The sequence below is a fragment of the Sceloporus occidentalis genome, unplaced genomic scaffold (assembly GCF_023333645.1).
Source record: "Sceloporus occidentalis isolate IW3139 unplaced genomic scaffold, rSceOcc1.0.p SCAF_4, whole genome shotgun sequence".
In the NCBI taxonomy this organism is placed as follows: Eukaryota; Metazoa; Chordata; class Lepidosauria; order Squamata; family Phrynosomatidae; genus Sceloporus; species Sceloporus occidentalis.
This window is the reverse complement of record NW_028316984.1, coordinates 147,870,854-147,885,604: the sequence shown is the minus strand read 5'-3', so window position 1 is coordinate 147,885,604 and position 14,751 is coordinate 147,870,854. Positions and strand designations below refer to the sequence as shown.

At 41.1% G+C, this 14,751-nt stretch overlaps 1 protein-coding gene across 1 annotated transcript in view; it reads right to left on the bottom strand.

The window, feature by feature from the left end:
* The window catches only part of GPR176 (G protein-coupled receptor 176), a 56,330-nt gene extending 43,817 nt beyond the window's left edge, over positions 1–12,513 (bottom strand). The window contains exon 1 of the mRNA XM_089523537.1: positions 12,439–12,513. The gene's annotated coding sequence lies outside the window, so the exon portion shown is untranslated. The remainder of the gene's footprint in view (positions 1–12,438) is intronic.
* Between the last annotated feature and the right edge of the window lie 2,238 nt (positions 12,514–14,751).

The following is a 14,751-nucleotide window of genomic DNA, read 5'->3' as shown; positions in this document are numbered from 1 at the left end:
GAAAGAACAGATAAGACCCCAGCAAATATATTCCTCAGTCAATATATGCAATGAGCTTTCCCCACTGTGATGCTAACTATTACTAATCCAAAAGTGCATAGTTATTAGAACATTAGACAGTGGCACATCGTTCCTGTATACACATCATTACACTCCTCATTTTTTACTGTCAAGTGAGGATTCTTTTATGGTGTTATCCGTCTAATAATGTGTGAATGCATTTCAAGAGTGCCTTGCAATAAATGACTGGATAAGGCATCTCTTGTGAAGCACATGAGGATGATGTTTCCATAGCAACAGCAACCCAAGAAAGCGCACAGAATTCTTTCCTTTCATCCCCCTACCTTGAATAACATCCACTGCATTTCACAGATCTCCCCAAATGTTTTCAGTTACCCAGAATTATATTCACTGATGGAAATGGACTGCTACAATGCCTTGTAGAAGTGTTCACGTGCACACATCTTTTAAAAATTTCCACGTTTTTGTTTTCTTACAACTTGGAACTTAAACTGATGTAGCAAACTTTGTTGCCACTTACAGGTGCAAAATATTTTTTTACTGTGACAGGAAAGTTGAGTCAACAACAATAAATTGGGCCTTGTTTTTCCCTGGCATCACCATTCTTAACATTATCAATTTCATATGAGTTGTCATGAAAAAGGGTCCAATATTCTAGAACAGTGGCAGACAACTGCATACAGACCAGGGACCTAATTTCTCCCAGATCCATTCATGGGTCACCCACACTCCACACACATCCCACAGTAAGCTCAAACAACTCCATTTTTATGCCTTCTCAAAATGGCCACAGGAAATGATGCTGAAGAGGAAAACAAGGGTATTTGGATGTAGTAAGGGTTCTGGAGTGTTTGCAGGAGTTAAAGTGGATACTCAAATCCCATTAAATACAAAGGTGTAGTAAAATGGCATCCCTTATATAAAACGGCAAAATCAAAATTTGCTATTTGAACTGTTTACATTTAAAAAATATTTTGAAGCTGTGGATGGTTGACGCTGTGGATAAAGTATCTCTGGTTAGAGAGGGCTGACTGTATTTTTATATGTTTTCATGTACTGAGAGAGCTTTTTGCATGGTATTGGGGCAAAACTGACTTAATGGGAATGTTGCAGGACTGGTGGGTGGACTTCTGGGGCTACAATAGTGTTGGGCCAGGAGGCATATTTGGCCTAGCGCCAAAACATGCCTACCCCACCTCTATTCTAAAATGGCTTCTTTCATCTTGAAAACCATGGTGAACACTCTGCAGAGTAGAGCCAGCATAGTCAATGAGAAGAGACTGTGAAAGTTGCCATTCAAAACACATGGAAGGCTAAAGCTTCCTCCTTCCTGGTGTAAAACATGGCAATAAAGTCTTCCAGGAAAAAGAGGGGACAGGACAAACGGCTATACCTGATCAGGCATTGAGGTTCTACAACAACCTGGACATTTTACTCTTTATATTGTGATCAGCCCATTTTTGCATAAACTGCACCAAGTATAGAACAGCAGACAGTGTTATCTGACAGTGCCAGAGAATAAGTAGATAATTTTTAGTACATCTGGGCACCAGGTCTATCAATGCACTAATACTTGCCCTCTCATAAATTTAGGCATACCTGCCTGTTGTTTTCCAGTGAGTAAACTTGGTATTCAAGACCTAATTCATTGGCCCAAAACACTGAGACACTATGGGACCAGGTTTGCTGCTGACCAAAAAAAAATGTGAGAATAGAACTGCATGCTTTGCTTCATTTCTGAGGCTAAAGACTTAGGTTTGTTTGTTTTTTAATGAAAGTGGGAAATCAGGAAGACACGGGCTGCATCTGCACTGCATAATTAATGTAGTTTGATACTACATTAACTGCCATGGCTCAGTGCTATGGAATTCTAGGATTTGCAGTTTCTTGTGGCACTGGAGCTCTCTGACAGAAAAGGCTAAATATGTCACAAAATTTCAAATCCCAGAATTGCCTAGCATTGAGCCATGGCGGTTAAAGCAGTGTCAAGCTGCATTAATTCTGCAGTGTAGATGAAGCCTGTCTGAGGACTTAATCAAACTGGCAAAAGGCCTTGGGATATGGTGAGAATTGTTCCTAGAAGAATATCCAAAAAATATATCTTCTATTCCTAACCTTGTCTGCAAGGACCAAAAGGTCCACTACCACACACACTCTGGTTCTGGCATCATCCTATTTGGACAATGCATGGCCCAAACCCCACAACTGGTGTGGGCAGTCCAAACAACATTTTTAAAAACTTACAGTTTGTTCTTGATCTTGGTGGTTGTCTGCATGGGCGTCCTACTGGACTGGATGGTGCATCCATCACTGCCATGGGTTGGTTGTTCTGGGGTCAGAATTAAGTGTCCAGCATGTGACCATTACTGGACACCTCACTCTGACCTCAGAAGCAAATGACCGATGCCAGTGGCAGATGCCTGTGCAGAAAGCCACTGCAGTGCAGAAACAGAGACCAAGGTAACGGGGGCAGGTGGTGCCAGGATAGTTCAGGCTGCCGCTGAACTATTCTGGCCAGTGCAGACGAGGCTCCAGTCTATTTCTGTCACAGTCTTAAGACCCAACAGTGACTTCTGAAGCCCTGGGCAGGAATTCCTTTTTTCTCCCCCAGTCCTGGGAGAGCCTGATACAGATAGGGGTCATCTCTCGTGAGAATCCTTTGCAGTCCCTAATGGCATGCCTCATGGGGAAGGGCAGGAAGGAAAATAAACCCCACCCAGACCACAGTGAATCACACCTCCTACAGGACAACCTATGAAAGCCAGCATGGTGTAGTGATTTGAACATTGGACACTGACTCTAGAGACCAGGGTTCGAATACCGTCTCAGCCATGAAACCCATTGGGTGACCTTGGACAAGTCACGCTCTCTCAGCCTCAGGAGAAGACAATGGCAAACCTCCTCTGAACAAATCATGCCAAGAAAACCCCATGATAGGTTGACCTTAGGGTTAGAAATGACTTGAAGGCACACAACAACAACAAACAGGACAACACAATCTGGTATACTTATGGCATGACTGGATGTGAGAGCAGGAACAATTGCTCTGAAGCATGCAAAAGTGGAACAGGATAGCCTGATGTTTATCAGGAACACTGGATGTCTGGAGGAACCCTGAGGGAGCAGTCACTACCATCCCACACTTGCTAGCAGACGCCCACACTTGTCACAAATAATTCATGGACTAATGTCTTACTTACCTCTGATATCTGAAAGAGGCAGTAATACAATCTCCCTCTCCCCATAGTATGTATTTATTTCTATGGTGTTTATTTTCTTCGGTGTTTGTGTGCTATATGCTGTAAAAGGGCACCAAACAAAGCTTCTTGTTAGTATATGAATCACTCCCCATGGGCAAAGTCTTTTGATTTCCGGAAAACATAGAAGATTATTTCCAGTGAATGTATACATAAAATGTATTTGCATAGTTTTTTCTCTATACTGTATAAAAACATTTTCTTTGATTATATGGACAAACAAAAATATTAGTACTGAATACAGAGTATAGGCTCAACTACAAGCTGGGAGCCCCAAGTTCTTTTCTGACATTGATCTATTAAAAAGAAATTATCATACAAAACACGCATACAGAAAAATAACAGAGAAACAACTAACAAATGCTCACATGCCCATTTAGAGGTCATGACAGGGTGACTAGATGTTATAACCAGAAAGGAGGAAAAAGCACCGCAAAATATAAGTAAGGCACTCAAGAAAAAAGTAGAACATTAGAAAATAAATGCTAAAAACACTCATATAAAGATAAATTTGCTTCATATGGTTTATTTACAGCTATTATTACACCTACTGTATTATGTACTCTAATGTATTCTTTTGAGGCACTTAAAATGTCTTGTTGGGACAGAATATACTTGTAGAACTCTGAACAAAGCAAAGGCTTGAAATTGTACTTCAGGGATGCTTGATTGAGGGTTCCTGCATGGCAGGGGGTTGGACTGGATGGCCCTTGTGGTCTCTTCCAACTCTATGATTCTATGATTCTACTTTACAGTACAGTACTTGAAGTCTTTCTTCTCACCCCTTGCCCTCACCCCCATTTCTTCCATAAGTTCCATTTACAGTACACACAGACACCTCCATCCTGTGCTGTGCTCACATTTTGAGCTCTGGTACACCTGTGTACCTCTTCAATTCCTCTAGACCTACAGTGAAAAAAAGGAACCGGGGGTCAGAAGGCTGAATGGAGGACGTTTTGGGGTTTTCCCGGGAGCCCTGGACATAACATTAAAATGTAGGCCATGCCCAGGAAAAGGAGGATGTCTGGTCACCCTGGGTTATGTCAACAGTCTAATGCATATGTGGACAGATCTTGTAGCACCTTTGAGACTAACTGATAGAAAGAAGTTGGCAGCATGAGGTTTTATAGACAATGTTAGTTAGTCTACTTAGTCTCAAGGTGTTATAAGATCTCTCTACGTACTGATTCTACAGACTAACATGGCTATATCTTTGAATCCAATGCACAGACATCGAAAGGTAACTTTCTGTGAATTCCATGGTGTTTATTTCAGATTACACAGATGCGACTTTGCTTAATTTTAACAAAAGATATTCAAAAGAAGCAGAAACTGGGAGCATCCAGTGGAACCCATAGAAGAAACTGGAGACATATTGATGCTCAAATAGATGGTTATTTTGTAAGTAAAAAAAAAAAAAGGGGGGGGAGCCCCATGTATTTTGACCTGTGTGTACTCCTAAGGCATTCCTCGGGGGCTATTTAAAATTAAAGTTCAGAAATTTGTTGAAAATTGTTTTAAATTGTCCAGTAAATGGAATCTAGTGTAAAACTGCATGAACTCTGATTCAAAATAACCCCTGAGGAGGGTTTTGGGAATGCAAACAGGAAAAAATCCATTCGACTTTTTAAACAAAAAGATATTCAGCTACCTAAAATGCCAATATTCAGCTTTTCACTAAAAATACAAGTACTCATGCAAAAAGGTGTTACCAATAGAAGAGAGAAATAAGAACTTATCAAAGAAAACAGAAGCCTGTGGCCTCTTCCTGGCTGGGATAATGTTATGTTCGTTTTTACAAGAATTATTCTGCAAATATTGATTTCAAAAACAAGCAATCTCAGGAGTTTAGATATTTCAGTTTTAAAAGATGCACTGATTTCAACTGAGCAGTATTTCTTTCATTTACAGATACTGATACTGAAATGATTTGTAAGCATCCTCTCCATCACAAATCTGTATGGCCAAACTTTGCCGTCATTTCAAAGACCATGGGCTCCCTCCGACTCTCCCAACAGTTACAGAAATGTCAGGGCCGACTGGATAGCCTTGTGGTCTCCTCCAACTCTGTGATTCTACATAATAGTTGCTTCTACTCCTGCATGCAGTTGTCCCCTAGATATACCAAATACAGGGTGCTGGTTTGTTGCTGGGCAGATTCTAGCACTACCCCAAGCTACATGTTTCTTTTCAACCACATTTTTCTCTTCTTTGATGTGAAATTGAGGCAGCTGTGGTATTACTAGAGTTGGTGTCATCCAGTGTGGTAACTCATGGGAGTTTATCACATGGGAAGAATTTCTCTTAATTTCGAATGAAAAGAAAGTGGGGCCAGAATGCATTCACATGAATTCGCTAGTTCAGCAAATTTACGGACATGATCAGACAAGGGAAATTGGAAGTATAATCCAATGGCAATCTGAACGCAATCATGGGGTTTAACATTATTGCGTGTTAGACTACCACAAGCAATTTCAAGCAATGGGAAGTCAGTCCGAACACAATCATGGGGTTTCACGTTATTGTGTTGAGAAGTGATCACACGCAATTTCAGGCAATGGCAAGCTATTTTCGGACAATGGAGAGTCAGTTCAAACGCAATTCGAATCCACGTAAATTTGCTGAACTAGTGAATTCACGTGAATGCGTTCTGGCCCGACTTTCTTTTCATTCGAAATCAAAAGAAATTCCTCCCATGTAATAAATTCCTATGTGAATTCAAATTGCATTCGAACTGACTTCCCATTGCCCGAAAATAGCTTGCCATTGCCCAAAATTGCATGTGATCACCTCTCACACAATAACGTGAAAACCCATGATTGCGTTCGGACTGACTTCCCATTGCCCGAAATTGCGTGTGGTAGTCTATCACGCAATAACATTAAGCCGCATGATTGCATCCGGATTGCCATTGGATTATACTTCCAATTTCCCTTGTCTGATCATGCCCATGGTGTCACCCCCCCCCAACTTACCTCCTCCCATGCCTCACCATGCAGAATTTTTAGTAATGGTTTTTGTACTGATGTTATTCATAAATCATAATTGGCTGATCTTAACGGTAATAGCTGTGCCATAAACAATTAGCAAAACTAAAACTGTACCTTTAAATTACAATATCCTACACAAAGCCGAAATGTATTTGCATGTACATAGTTTCATGTGGTTAAAGTGAATCTTTGGTAAGATGTGATTTTCTTCAATTAAATAATTGATTTTTAAAAAAAATTAAAATGTTTAAAGATTTTTTTAAAATTACAAAATTATTTTTTCATTTTTTTAAACCTGGGGCCTCTCCTCCCACTGAGCATCATCCCACCCACATCATCCCATGGGCATTTTAAAGGGATGTAGGCAAAAGCCATAGTCCATTTCTGACAAAAGGCAGATATTTGGGAAGCAGTGGTGTCATCCCTGCTAAGGGTGTCACCTGGTACCTCCCACCATCCACTCCCACATCCCTAGCAATGCCCTTGAGTTGAGATGTGATATGGCTATGGTTTTCCTTATCCTCACCATCTCCACCATGAACTCAACACATCACACCAATGCTCTCCTCCTGTATCTATATTCCTCATCTTACACATTATTTCCATTTCTAATTATCTATTTAATTTTTAATTGAATTTCTAAAGTGATAGAGTGTTATAGAGGAAATGGGATACTTGTGTTTTGCTAAAGTGATATAAGGCTGTATCGCTTTATCACTATGACTTAAATATAAAAGAAAAAAAGACAAGACCTTATATTGAACTCTGCGCAGAGAAAATGTGCCATCTGGTAATCACAAACGTACTGAGGCAATGAAGATCAACAGAAAATTGCCATGACAAATGACATACCCCATTCACAAATGTAATCAGTAGGACCCAAAAACACAGCAAGACAAATCAACAAAATGGATGCACACTTGTGATGTTCACACCAGCCTGTATCAGAAACTTCTGTAACAGGGAGTAAAAACCCACCCTACACTGGGAATAAAAAGTTGCAATTAGTACTGGAGATTTATGGGGAAAATACCAGGATATTAAAAACATGGTATGGTTAACAGAAACAAATAAGTACAAGGACAACTGCTACCAAATCCCGAGGCTTTGGACAAGTCTGGAAAAGTCTATGCCACTCACCATTCTAATGCCTACTGGTGAAGACTAGTGTAAATGCAGAACAACTGTCCATAAAAGCAGTAAAGAAAGCTCCAAACTCTCATATTTGCAATTAACCCCCCTTTCCCTGTCCTATTTTTGGGATACTTTGATATTACCAGAGTTGGAGAAACTGATATCCAGATACAAAAAAGGAGGAAATCAGGTGCAGAGAGATATGTCTCCATGCCCAGTGGGACAGCAAGGCCTTCAACAGCTCTAAGTCTCAAAAGCATTTTCTCTTCCCTGACCTGCAAACACATCGAGAGGCCAATTTAAACCAGATATTACAGCTTAAGCCAGTTAGTCACACACTGATGACACTTGCAGCCTCATATATACAAGGCCAAACATTAACGTTAACGATAATTGGACTATCACACCCATTGGGTTTGCTGGTCCTAACTGTGGGACATGGTACATATGCACGAGCATTTCTGTCATTTTTGAACATTTACCTTTGGGTCTACAGTTCCTAGAATTGCCAACTAGCATGGCCAACAACCCAAATACTGATTTTATCTAACCAAGCCTTTTAGCCCAAAACAAAATTTGCAGATCCATTCAAAATCATAGCCGCAAACTATAATTGGTACTAATGAATATGTGTAGCTAAAATGTCAGTGACACTCTAACAGTTTTCTAAGGGGCACCTGTATTAGTCTGTTTCAGCAAAACAAAAATGATAACTTTGAGTGCCTTCAAGACACTAAAAGTCCTTTTGCAACACTGTTGCAGCCACTTCTAGCTTCTGTGTTCTTCTTCCTCATTAATAACTTTTACCATCTTGACCACATTCTGATGTTGCTTGGCCACACATGTGCCAGTTTTTATCTGTGAAATGTAGGAGAATATGGGCCATAGCTTCCTATATGAGCCTGCCCAGACTCTAAGGTGTTCAGAGGAGAGCCATCTCTTAGTCCCATTACCTTCCCACACGTTTGGTGGGGACAAGGAACTCCCTTCTTATGAAGTCTCCCTCTTTGTTGTCCTTTCACTGAAGAGTGAAACTTCCTTGATCCGAAAGGGTTTAAGGATCTGATTACAATAGACAGACAATGGTATCTGGTTGGTTGATTTTTATCTCTTAATGGATAAAATGGCTTTAATTCTATAAATCATTTTAAGATAACCTTTATATGTTTTTAATAATGACTTTTTAGGTATTTTAATCAGTATTTGTTTCAGTTTCTGTAAACCACCTTCACCCCCAGTACTGGGGAAAAGACAGGATATAAATAAATGAACAATATTAGTAATAACAACAACAACAAGGCAGGGGGATTTGCTTGTGCATGTTTTCTGCAGATAGTTGGTAGGTTTGTGCATTTTCTGTGTATCTTCTGATGATGATGATGATGTGTGTGTGTGTGTGTGTGTGTGTGTGAGAGAGAGAGAGAGAGAGAGAGAGAGAGAATAAGGTGGTAGAGTCCTAACGAGCATGCATTTTCCCCCCCTTGAGTAAATGGATTTCTGCTTTGGAAATGGGTGAATGAGTAACGACTAAAATGATTTCTACCTGGAATGAGTCAATCTCATCCCTAGATGTTTTGTGTTCAAGACTGCCAGGTCATTTCCTTCAATTTCCTTCACTGTGCAATGTTGGATGTTTGTGAAACAGACAAATATGGCCTCAAAGGAGTGCTTGGGGGTTATTTATTAACATTAGTACATGCAAAAATGTGTGTTTTGAATGGTCTCTGAACCTGCTTTCTCTTGAGCCATTCTTACTCCTCAAAAGACATGCATAAATAACCAGTCAAGAGGCTGTGAAGAATCCACATCCACTGGCCCTTTTTTTAAAAAAAATGTCCAAGATATTTTCCTAGATATATAAGGATTTTTGTGCTGATCTTTTGTTGCAGTATGCATTTCAGTATTGTTTATTCATTTATCTAATATCTATGCCACCACTCCTAGAATAGTAAACATATGTATATGGGGGGGGGGTGTTTTGGGAACTGCTCCAGGACCCCAGCCTCTTAATCTAGCCTTCTAAATAGGTAAATACTTATTAATAAGAACTTGGACTTGGGGCGCACAAATGTAACTTACTGGGTCAAACGGGCAGTTCCCAACATCTTTGGATCAAGTGAGCACCTTACAAGAGATATGCAGGGGCTTCCCTCAGCAACAACTTAGACTTTACTTCTCATTGCTTCCCACTGTATCTGAAACTCAGTGCAATATCAAAGGAAACATCCAGCCTCTCTGATGCTGTACTTCAGCGTTTGTAAATTATGGCTGGCTGCTATGGCTAATTAACCTGAATAATATGAAAAGCACTTTCTCAGCTAAGATTAAAATAACTTTAATAATACCAATTTACATAGACAGCCCAGTCATTGTCTAATTATCGATATTATTGTTAGAATAAAGGCTTCAGCAAAAGATATCAACGAGCAGCAGGTGCTAAACTCATCACAAAGTTGTCTGGCATTCAAATAACCACATCTGAAAAACTGATTATTAAAAAAAAATCCAACTTAACCACTACCAATTAGCACAACCTGGGATAACATTGCCATAATTTAAACTGTTTATTTTAATTAGAAACTCTGGGGAAACTCCAGATAGTAGTATTTTCATTGACATTCAGTCAATACGACTCTAGAAACTGTTTCAAACATTTGCATCAACTTTTCTTCTGCAATAAGTAAAAACAATGATAAAGACAAATTAGCACCTTATACTGTACAGCTATGGAGTTCTTCAGCAGTCAGTTCCATATATCTAAATACATACACATATCTATATATCTACACACACACACACACACACACACATATATATACACATATACCTATCTTTCAGTTCTTTCCACTGAGGAAATGTATGGGGGGGATCCAGATAGGGAAGCCTGTATACACAAATCCTTTGCCAAGTGCCTTGTACTTGCCAATTATTCATTTAAAACTAAAAAATCGTGTTGTATTGACTGGGTCAGTTGACATCTAGCTGGGGGACTCTGGGAGCTGTAATCCAAAATGTAACATTCCAAACTCTGCCAAGACCTGGACCTAAATACATTTGCTAGAGTAAATCCACTGAATCAGTAAGATAAATTATTTTGATTTTATGGGTCTGCTCTAGTTAGGACATGCAAGTCAATTTAGGCCCTACAAGTGAGGATGTGGCATGTTTCTGCATAGCATGCACCTATGATCATTATTTGATCAACTATTTGGAAGAGGCTGACTCCATAAGAATTGGTCAGTGCCATTTTAAATGGGTGAAATCTTCATGCAGGCAGCATTCATGGGCATAAAGTTCTCTAGAGCACAGCTACAGTATGTGGGAACAATGCTAAACAATAATGTTGGCACTCAGATTCTTCCATCAACAGTGTTGCGAGAGACAGTCACAAGAACTCAGTAGTTTCCAGTAGGCAAGGGGGTTAGGCAAGGTTTCAGTTTATCATCTTGTTTAACTGGTATGCTGAACATATCATATGTGAAGCAGAATTAAACTGGGAGGAAGGAGGCATGAAAATTGGAGGAATGAACATCAGCAATTGCTATGCAGATGATACCATACCACTAGGAGAAAACAGCAAAGACTTAAAAGGATTACTGAAGAAGTCAAGGAACAAAGTGCAAAGGCAGGTTTACAACTGAACATTAAGAAAACCAAAGTGATGACCACAAATGAATGACATAACTTTAAAAGAGAAAATGCAGACAATGACATAAAGATTTTCTATACCTTGGTTCAGGCATTAAACAGAATGGAAAGAAATCAGATTGCAGTTTATACAGGCTGATATGAAGGAAGTAGACAACATCCGTAAGTGTAAAGATAGATAATTGAATACTAATGTTAGGATGGTCCAAATTATTGCATTTCCAGGTTCTATGTATGATTGTGAAAGCTGGACAGAGCAGAAAGTTGACAGGAAGAAAACCAGTTCATTTAAAATGTGGTGCTGGAGGAGAGCTCTATGGATATTGTGGACTGCTAAAAAGACAAATCTATGGGTCCAAGAACAAATCAAAGCTGAACTCTCTCTAGAAGCCAAGATGACTAAACTGTTGTTCTTTGTACATATCCAGAGAAGAAATGATTCACTACAAAAGCCAATAATGCTTGGCAAGACATAAGGCAAGAGGAAAAGAGGAAGGCCACAATACAGATGAATGGACTCAATCAAAGAAGCCATGGCCCTGAGTCCATTGAAAAATAAGTACACGGAAACTAATTTACCCTTCAGTGTTAGTTTTACAAACAACGAAACTACCTATTTCAGGAGTCAAGGAAAGCTGGCACACATTTACTTTTTTAAAAAAAATGTATTTGTAACATATAAAACACATAAACTAAAACACATAATAGCATTATATACATGTTAATTGTTTTGTTGCATGATTGTAACTTTACATAAGTACCAATCTTCTTTGCCCTTAATAAAAACCCCAGTATTTTCTTCTGACTCTTAACTTATAATGCTCTCTACCTTCCATTGTTGCTGAAGTCATCCTGTCATCCTGTTGCAAGTATATTGTGCATTTTGGTTGGCCAATAAAGGTATCACTGATGGATTTTTGTTTGCGTTTGTTAAATGGCCAAATGTTTTATTGCAATTGTATTATATTATATACAATTCCCATCGTATAATTTATCTTGTGGTACTCAAAGCCAAGCCAGCTGGGGGAGAAAGCATGGCTTCACATAAGGCTGAACATAGCTGTCTCTGGGGTTTGAAAGATGCCCCAGTGCCAAGCAGCAACTACAATGGTATTCAGATAGAAATCTCAGCCATCGTGATGCCTAGTGGTGTGAGCATTGGATTGAGACTTGGGAGACCAAGGGTTGGGTTCCCAGCTTGGCCATGAAAACCCACTGGGCGACCTTGGTCGAGTCACACTCTCTCAGCCGCAGAGGGAGGCCATGGCAAGCCTCCTTTGGATAAATCTGGCCCAAAGAACAACAAGAGGGTTGGTTTTGTGGAAGGCATCCCCACAGACCCAGAGGGTGAGACAGACTGCCCCCCTGCTGCCGGTGCCCCTCCTTACCTATCAGGGAGCCCAGGAAGATGACCACTTGGGCGCCGGTGGCGAAATGCCGGTAGCTCTGCTCTTCCCGGGAGCCCTGCTGCTGCTGCTGCTGCTGCTGCTGCTGCTGCTCTCCCCAAGAGGCGTTCAGAGCCCGGTGGGCGCCGCCCTGGCTGAGGTTGACTGGAGCCCCCCAGCTCCCAGTGGGGTCGCCCATGGCCTCCTCTCTCTCGCCCTCGCTCTCTCGCTCTCTTCTAACAGGGACCCCGGACGGATCCTCCAAGGCTCTTCAACCAACCAAGAACTGGGCTGGATCCAGCAGCAGCAGCAGCAGCAGCAGCAGCAGCAAAAGCCTCCATCGCGCTGCGACTCAAGGAACCCAAGCAATGCCCGCCTTGACTTTTCCTCCCCATCTGGGCCAGGAGGAACCGGGGCTACTGCTGCTGCCCCTCGCTCTCGGGGGCCCCATCTCTCTCGGCCGCTGCGCTTGCAAAGCTCGTGCTGCTACAAACAGACGGCAGGAAGCAGTCAACCACCGGAGAGCAGGAGCTGCTGGCCATCGGAAGAGAGGAGCCCTCCCGCTCCTCTTCTCAGCCCTCGCCCTGCTAGAGAGCTCGAGGCAGGCGCCCTTTCGGGTCTCAGCCAACCCCTTCAAGCCCTGATGGTTTTGGCAGGAGGAGAGCCTGAGCTCTTTGGCACCTCCTTCTGTGCCTCCACTCCAGGGACCACAGGATCCGACGCGCAACTAAATATTCAGCATCTGCACTGGCAGCTGCTTCTTTACTCTGGGTGCTAGCTGTCAGACAGAGAGAGAGAGAGAGCGAGAGAGAGAGATCACATGGCCCTCAAGCGGTGGGCTTTGATTTTTTGGTAGCAGCCATCTTGCCCTTTGGAGCTGTCAGTTCAATGTCTGTATCAAAAACACCCCTGGAAGGGGGGGGGGGGGGTTCTTCAGGATCCAGAAAGTTGGAGTCGCTTGTTCTTCTGCTGGTGTATACTTAGGGGTTTTTTAAAGTAATTTTATTATGGAAGATCAATCAAGACAAAATGCATGAATTCACTGAGAGCCAATTTGGCAACCCCACCAATAAACAACAGTCCAGCAGAACAAACTGTAGAAGAGGTGTTCCCAAGGCCAACAGAAAAGTGAGAAAAGGAGAAAAGAAAGATGTTCGGTTACTGTCTCAGAATATGATCGCTTTATGAAACCTCCTTCCAGAAACCCAAGTGATGAGCTGCTGGGTTCGGACAACTGGTGATGTTGTTCACAGGGTCAGGAAAGGGAAACGGGTCTTACTGAAAGATTTATGAAATGTCTCAGGGTTTTTGGTTTTTTTTTGAATTTTTGATTTTGCAATGTTAAATTATACTTGTTAAATTATACATGGGAAAGTTTATTCTGATGATGTTTCTTCTTTTATTTTATTATTTTTAACTTTAAATACAATGCCATTAACTTACAGTACAATGTCTTGGGGGCTCCACAGATGGCCCCAAAGGAGCCATGTCCCACCACCCCTTTCAGCACAGGATCAGGCCCACAGCAACTGCACGCCATGGGCCTGATCTGACACTTTGCTGCTCTAAAAAGAAACAGCAAAATGCCACTCCTTTTTAAAGTGGCAAAAAGGCACCCTTGCCATGGTGGCGGCAGCTTTTTGCCGATTCTTTGGTGCAGAATGTCTAAATGCTCTGCCAAAGAAACAGTGTGATGCTGTCCAGCATGCAGTAGGGCATCTAGCCTGACACTGGCATTGGGGAGGAGTTGGGGCAGCTGGCATGTGGTCACCATGCCCTCATTCCAGCCCGATGCCAGCATTTAGTGTTGGTCTGTTTATCCCCTTAGTCTGTAAAATCAGTATGGAAGTAGATCTTGTAGCACCTTTGAGACTAACTGAAAGAAAGAAGTTGGCAGCATGAGACTTAAGTCTACTTCATCTGATGCATCCAAGGAAGTCAGCTCAAGTCTACAAAAGCTCATGCTACCAACTTCTTTCTTTCTCTTATATACTTACTGTTTTATACTTATATACTTATTGTTTTATGTACAGCGCTGTGCAAATCTACAGCACTATATAAATAATAATAATAATAATAATAATAATAATAATAATACAACTTAACTTACAATAGTTACAGCTTTTGGGACTAGCCTACCAACATCACCAATTCTGCCTAAATACTCAAAAGGTACCAGATCCTGTCTGACCTTGGAATCTGAGCCAGGTTAACTCCACTTAGTACTTGTATGGGAAAGCACCAACAAATATCAGGTTCTGTAGACTATATCTTAGAGGCTGAGTATTTCTTGCTTAAGAAAATCATATAAAATTC